Raw genomic sequence first — 8,144 nt, 5'->3', positions numbered from 1 at the left:
CGGTAATGGATACTTGTTCTTGATCGTAACTTTATTAAGTTCACGATAGTCCGCGCACAAGCGAAGTGATCCATCCTTCTTCTTAACAAACAAGACCGGTGCTCCCCAAGGTAACACACTCGGTCGCACAAAACCTTTGTCCAGAAGATCCTGCAACTGTGCCTTCAGCTCCTTCAATTCTGCTGGTGCCATCCTATAGGGTGCCTTTGAGATTGGAGTAGTCCCGGGAACGAGATCTACCACAAACTCAATTTTCCTATCAGGTGGCATGCTTGGAAGCTCCGCTGGGAATACGTCTCTAAACTCCCGTGCTACGGGTATATCCTCAATCCTAGGGGCGTCGTCGTCACCCTTCAACACCACAGTAGCCAAATAGGCTACGCAGCCTCTACTAATCAACTGCCTAGCTCGAGAGGAGCTGATAGTCATCACAAAGAGCGAACTCTGGCATCCTCGGTACACAACTTCCGCCTGCCCCGGCTCTCTAAACGTCACCGTTCGATCCTTGCAATCGATAGTGGCGTAGTACTTAGTCAACCAATCCATGCCCAAAACAACATCAAACTCCCCGAGTTTATGCAAAGCTAGCAAGTCCACGGGCATGACCCAATCTCCAACCCGAATAAGGCAACTGGGGCAAAACTTTCGAATGTCCAAAGAATGATCGGGTACAACGACTCGTCCCGGATGCAACAAGGATACAAGTGGGATGCCATGCAACTCGGCAAACAGTCGGTCTATAAATGAATGCGATGCACCGATATCAAATAATGCTCTAACTCGATTACCATAAAGTAAAATGATACCTGCGACCACATTCTCGGCTGCCGCCGCCTCCTCAGTCTGGGCCGCATACATGCGCCCGCTCGGGGCCTGTCGTGACCCCTCCGTCTACCGCTCGACAGGTGGCCGACCGGCCTGGTGATGCGCAGAAGATGTCCCCTGGCTGGGACCTGGCGTTGCAGGTGTAGATGCCGAAGATGGCGCTAGCAAAGGACTCCTCGGGCAGTCCGACTGGAAGTGGCCCTCCTGGCCACACAAGAAGCACATGCCCCGGCTGCGTGAACACTACCGCGGATAATGAGGACCGCCATAAATCACGCAGCGGGGAGCCTGACGACGATCGGGTCCTCCTCGCTGAGGAGACTGGCCACGTCCTCGCGATTGGCTTCGGCTTCTCGGTGCCTTGGCGGCCTCCGTGAGTGCGTCTGACTCGCATCCTCAGCCGCGGGCCTCTTCCCCTTCCCTTTCTCCGAGCTCTCTCGACGCTCCTGAAGGTCTGCCGCACCAGCCTCCACAATGAGTGCACGGTCCACAACCTCCCGGTAGGTTTGGAGGTTGGAGGACTACACCAACCAAAAGATCGAAGGCCGCAATCCACGCTCAAAGATGCGGGCCTTGTCCTCGTCATCCCTCACAACAACGGTACACAGTGTAGTATCCGGGAGAACTCCCTCTCGTACTCAGCCACTGACCGCTCGTCCTGGCGCAAGCTGCGCAAATCCTGCTCCATCTTTCTCTTGACACTGGTAGGAAAGTGGTGCGCCAGTAGAAGCTCCTTGAATCGTGTCTAAGTAATCGCCGCCAAGTCGGTGTTGGGGTTGTCCTGGATATCCAACCACCAACGATAGGCCTCGCCGTCCAGAAAGTGAGTGGCGAGCCAAACTCTATTCCTCTCCTCGACGAAGGTATCTCGAAATAGCTTCTCCATGTGCAGCAACCACTTCTCAACAATCCAGTGGTCGACGTTCTCGCCATCAAACGTTCTCGGGCTGCACCTCCTAAACTCACTGAGGCGATCCATGAGCCGATCCCACTCAGCTCCCTCGGACATCACGGGGAAAGCTGCCCCCGTGGCCGGTCTCTGAACTGGTAGTGTCGCAGCCACCTCCTCCCGAGGTGCGGTCGCCGGTGCCGCACGTGAGGAACTGGGCGCGGGGGACTGCGCCCTCGGTGCGACATCCACCACGGGTGCGGGCGGTGTGGGGCCCTGGGTCTCCCTCGAAGCTGCCGCTTGCTGAAGTAGGAGGTCCTCAAGGTGCTTCATCCGCGCCTCCTGCCACTGAGCCACCTCAGCCTGTCGTTGCGCCGCGGCCGTCTGCCGCGCCAACAGATCAGTGAGAACCGCAAGCTGGGCCCTCAAGTCGCGGACCTCGCTAGATCCGAAAGTAGCGGAGGTCTCGACCTCCTCGGGGTGTGCCACATCATCCGCCCCGGCAGACTGGGAGCGTGTAACCGGCATCGTCACTACAAAACATAAAAGCGCAAGTTANTCAAAAAATAGAGTCAAAACTCACCTCTAGTGCAAAATCTCTTCCTAAGCTCCAAAAGAGAGCTAAATCCCTTCCAATCCAACCCAAAGGAAGGCTCTAATCCAAGTGATCAAGCTCCAAAAGCCCTAAATCAAAAAGCCCCAAAATCAACCCTAAAATCTCATTCTAGGGTTTCAACACAAGAAAACCTCAAATCCAAAGTCTAGATGGAGAGAAAGGGCAACAAACCTCCTTAGAAGCTCCAATCATTACTACAAAGTTACTAAAATTACTAAATTTAATTGAATCATTAATGGATTAGATAAAATCTATAATTCAATAATAAAAAATCATTCAATTTTAAGAAAACAAAATTTAAGAAAACTTTAATTAAAAATTTAAATTTAGGGGGCTATTTCACAATGGGTTGTAATTGAGGTGGTCTCCATATATTCAAAAAATTTTGTGAAGGTAGTGATGAGAATGAAGTAGAGGGTAAAATTAATTGGTATTTTGAAGCTTTATATCTAAACCTGTCAGAATGCTAACTGTGAGGATATTTTTGAAATTTTTTCATACTTTTGAAGGGAAAATATAAAATTTTAAAGTTTTAAAGGGTATTCATGAAGTTAGAGCTATTGGAAGGGTATCGACGAAATTTACCCTTTTAGATTTATTTCAAAAATAAAATAAAATATTTTAAAAAATAGAATATTTATTTTATGTGGCACAAATTGTTTTTTGAAAAATAAAATATTTAATCCAAAATAGATTAGTTTTATATTACCAATCAGACCTATTTTTTTACAAAAATTTTTAAAGCAAGGTACTTGATTGTTGTGCGAATTTGATTGATGATAGTTTATGACAACCCGATCGCTTGGGATTGGGCCTCCTTTTTGAGGGATGCAAATAGAACGGATCCAGGGGGAGGGTTGACCACACCCACCTTTTTTTTTGTCGTATCAATATGAAATTAGGGCGAATTATTTTTTGTCATATTTTTGCCTCCCACTAACCGTTCCAATTGGGATCATTTTTTCCAAATTAAAGAAAAAAGAAATAGATTGTTAGGTCCTATGTGTTGGCAAGTTTCGTGGGTCGAGTCGGAGTCTTGAAGAAGTTCAGAGCGAAGTATTGAAGATCGAAGAATCCAAGACTTCAAAGAATCGGAAAGGACGCAAAACACGTAAAACATGAATCACGATGCGTAGGTAAGCTTTAAATCTTGTTTATGGTGATTCATACTTAATTATAGATCTTAGAATCATGTTTTCAAGTTGTAATTGATTAGAAAGTTTCTAAGAGTTTGTAAAATCCAAAACAATGCATTTTCAGCGAAAATTGCATTGCTGTACCGGTACAAGGCTTTTCTGTCCAGGGTACAGCCATCAACGTTGCGCAGAAAGTTTGATGGTTGTTCCGGTACAAGCTTCATGCTGTACCGGTACAAGCCCTGTTCCGGAACAAGCTGAAGCTATCCAGGGTACAGGAGCTTCGCAGAAAAATCTTCCGTCATGGTGTACCCTGGACAACATTCCTTGTTCCGGTACAAGGTGCTGTTTTTGGAAAGAAACTTTCTAATTCGACTCCAATTGATTCTAAAGTCTATAAATAAGCTATTGGGCTTCTCTAACACATCAAGCATCATAAGAATACATGTTTGAGAAACCCTAGAGGCTCGGATTTCATCTTAAACCTATTTTCTACAAAAAGCCTCTTTTAGATCAAATCGAGATATTGAAATTTGATATTAATATGTCGATTTGATCTCCGCTTCGCTTGGAGTTCTATTCCCTGGTTTTCTACGATACTCCTAAGCGAAGGATCACCATACACATGATGCTCTTCATGAACGGCGTCGTGGATTCGGCGTGAACGAAGACGGTTCGTGGATTCGGATCGTGAGCTCGTGGATTCGAGTGGGCGTCGTGGATTCGACGTGATCGAGGCTTCGTGGATTCGAAGTGGTGACGTTTCGTGGATTCGGGACGTGGCGTTCGTGGATTCGGACGTGGGGCGTGGACAACCCGTTGGTGTGCGCGAGATCCGGAGAAGATAGAAGAGAGGTTTGAGTCCGTGGATTCGGTAAATCACCTTGTAATCTTTTATTCTTAGTGGATTGTTATCGCGTGTTGGTCCCGTGGGTTTTTTACTCCGAGTTTGGAGTTTTCCCACGTAAATCTCGGTGTGCTTTTTATTTTCCGCATTTATTTTTATTGCATCGAGATTTGTGGTTTTTTGGCCTTTCACCTATTCACCCCCCTCTAGGTGATAGATACAATCTAGATAGATCCTTGGGCTCCTCAAAACTTTCAATTGGTATCAGAGCGGGATCTAGATAAATTGTTATCTAATGGCCGAAGGTGGTAACATTAATCGACCTCCGCTCTTCGACGGCACGAATTATGCCTATTGGAAAGTTCGCATGAGAGCTTTTCTAATTGCAATCGATGAGCGGGTATGGAAAGCTATTGAATTCGGATGGAAACATCCTACCGAAGTTGTCGATGGTGCTACCGTCCCTAAACCACGAAACAAGTGGACTAAAGATGAAAACGAGTCATCTTCGTTTAATGGTAAAGGAATTAATGCTTTATTCAACGCTTTATCACAAACGGAGTTTACTCGGGTTTCGGCATGCGAAACGGCAAAAGAAATTTGGGATACTCTACAAGTTACGCATGAAGGAACAAGCTTAGTAAAGGTCCAAAAATTGCAAATGCTAACTAGCAAGTTTGATTCAATTTCTATGGACGAAAATGAGACCTTTACCGAGTACTATACACGTCTACAAGATGTTGTGAACACATGTGCTAACTTGGGAGAGAAAATCCCGGATTCAAAGGTTGTTAGGAAAATCCTTCGCACTCTTCCGGAACGTTTTCGGGCAAAGGTCGCCGCGATCGAAACGGTCAAGCATCCGGACGAGATGAAAGTAGAAGAATTAGTAGGAGCTTTACAAACGTATGAAATGACTTTTCCTACTAATCAATCTTCTTCCAAGTCTTCTTCTAAAAGCACAGGTGTTGCATTGAAATCTACAAAGGAGAAGGACGAAGACTCGAGTTCCGACGATGATTTATCAATTGCGGACTTTGAACAACAATTGGCGCTTCTCACGAAGAAGTTTCGTCGAAATTTCCAGAACAAGAATAGATTGGACAAGGCTTCATCATCCAAGCGACAATCTTTGTCTAAATCATCTTTATCTTCAAAGTCTAAGGATAAAAACCGTGCAAAGTCCTCAAAGAAAAAGGATGTATTTGAAGGCGAAATCCAATGCTTCAAGTGCAAAGGCTACGGCCACATTGCGACAGATTGTCCTTCAAAGAAGATGTATAGACAAAAGGCGATGCAAGCAAAGACGTGGGATGATTCAACATCAAGTGAATCATCGTCAAGTGACGAAGAAAAGAATGATCAAATTGCTCTATTTGCTAATACTCCTACGTCGAATGTTGTGTGTTTATCCTCTTTTGCTACTAACTCCAATATTTCTCTTTCTTCACATGATTCATCGAGCAACAATGTCGAAAGTGAAGAGGAATCAAACAACGACGACATAGCGGAAACGTACAATCAACTTCTCATTGAATCGAAGAAGATGGCTAAACTCAACAAGAAGTTGAGACGTCGTTTGTTGGAACTTGAGGAGGAAAACAACAACATAAAGAGTTTGAATAAGGCTCTTGAGGAGGAAAGAGATTCAAGTTTGAAGATTAATTCGGAACTTCAAGAGAAGCTTAGCGATGAAAAATAATTCAATCCTCCAAGAGAAGCTTAATGATGCGGAATCAACGATCAAATCTTCTAACGACAAGATTGGATTTTTGGAGCATCAATTTCATGAATCGCACAAGTCCAATCAAGTCTTGATCAACCAAGTTCGTCAACTCCAATCCGATCTTCTACAATTTTCTTCGGGATCAAAGAAGTTGGACAAAATGCTTGGATTGGGTCAAACGAGCAAATGGGGTCTTGGATATGAACGGACATATATTGAGAAGGATCAAACGGCGACATCTAAAGTCTCAACAACTTCAAAAGGCAAAGTGTGTCATCGATGTGGCATCGAAGGACACATCAAAAGGAATTGCCCAAACAAAAATGGCAAGTGAGAGATGAGATTATTTGGCTAGTTGGGCTGAAGTCTTGGATTCGGGGACGGTTCTCAGCAGAAGCCCTCTGTCTCGCACAGCCTGACGGTCATCATAACCGCAGGACGGTTCCAGGTCTGCGGCGGAGCGGGAATACCGGGTATAACGCTTCGATTTTTCTCAAAGACTCAATTGTTTTCCAAGAATTTTTGTTCTTGAGCTCCAGAGACCTTTCTCATTCGTTCTACACGTTTTCCCCGTAGATTTGTGAAGTTTTTAGCATCAATTTGTGAGTTTTATCCCGGTTTTGTATTTACATTGTTTTGTTGCGGGGATAAGGATTTGATCTCACGTTCTAATTCGTTTGATGCAACTGTGTTTGCTATAAATCACTGCTTAAGGACATTACCTTGGCTTGTAGAACACTTGAACGACATCAATACAAGTTATTTTTCGCTGATCTAGGATTTATGGCCTATAATATGCATGTAATTTCGGGATTTTCAAAAATTTGATTTTTGCTGAAATTCTGCATGATCTGGCTAGGAATAGCATTGGTATGCATTCTAATGTTATTAAGAAATTTTTCGCTATTTTCCAGATTTTTTCAGAAATTATGTTTATGTATGCAATTTCTGTATAGCGAAATGGCTATTCTGCTCGTACTAGTGTTTTTGGTGCTTATGCTGGGAGACGAAGCCGGTGTAGTGGTAGAGGTCGTCATGGGGTTTCTAAAAGGACACGTTACCACTGAAGAAGCGTCCGGGTCTGATCCGGATTATTCAGGAGGAGCTCCTCTGAAGAATCTGAAGAAGCCTATTGCGCAACTTGGACAAAGGCAAAGGTTGTAGCTGGTGAATCATCTCGCAGAGGTGGTTATCGTACTCGCTGGAGGGACGTTCAAAACAAGCTGGAGGGAGGTTCCTCCAGCCGGCGAAGCGTGTTGTGCATTCAAAGTCGTGCATAGCTGAATGCTTTGTGAACTTCCAAGATCTGATTCGCGGGAGGTTCCTGATTCCTTGGCCGATTGACTACAGCGCGCGGCACCTATTGAGGCCTTGTTGGACGCGGGTTCCTGCAAAGGCTCCTTTCTGTGTGGAACTTTACTAGGGAGATTCTATATGAATGGAAAGTGCTTGCTGAAGATGATGAAACAAGCACTTTTATCTTCGAGACCTGTTGTGCGTCAGAGGAGATTCTCCAGTTACTTCCCATGATTATTGGAGAGATCTTGGGGATGCATGTGGACACTTCAGGTCTTCTCTATACTTCAGGAGGATTTCAAGCATCAACTCCACATGGATACTGTTCTTGGGAGCTATATGCAAAGCCGGTGTTTACATAACTCATGGTTACATTGAATCCAAGGACTTATTACCCGAGTATCACTTGCTATCCCATTGGTTATGAGGCTACAATGTTCAACCAACTATCGGCACAAAGAGGATTCGCTGGGAGAGACTAGTGTTGCTATATCTACTTGGTCATCCGAGGCAGGCTCGCAGGGTTGAATATCAACATTCCATTCTGATCTGGGCAAAGGATGATTCACGTAATTCAGGGTGCCACTCGTCGGGATCTTACTTTCATTCCCTGTTCTTGATTACGAGGATTCTTCAAGCCAATGGAGTGGATACATCTTGTGACAAATATGATGTTGGCCTTGGGCCTATTGACTCAGTGACTTGGGCTAAATCTGTTAGCACTCTCAAGTCATTTCATCAGACCTAAGGGCCACCCTCCTGAAGCTCTAGCCCGGCACTTTCACCGAGAGCAGCTTCTAGGTTTTGGC

Source organism: Ananas comosus, linkage group 9 (assembly GCF_001540865.1).
Source record: "Ananas comosus cultivar F153 linkage group 9, ASM154086v1, whole genome shotgun sequence".
NCBI classification, from domain to species: domain Eukaryota; kingdom Viridiplantae; phylum Streptophyta; class Magnoliopsida; order Poales; family Bromeliaceae; genus Ananas; species Ananas comosus.
The sequence above is the reverse complement of the archived record's forward strand: the minus strand, read 5'-3'. Positions refer to the sequence as shown.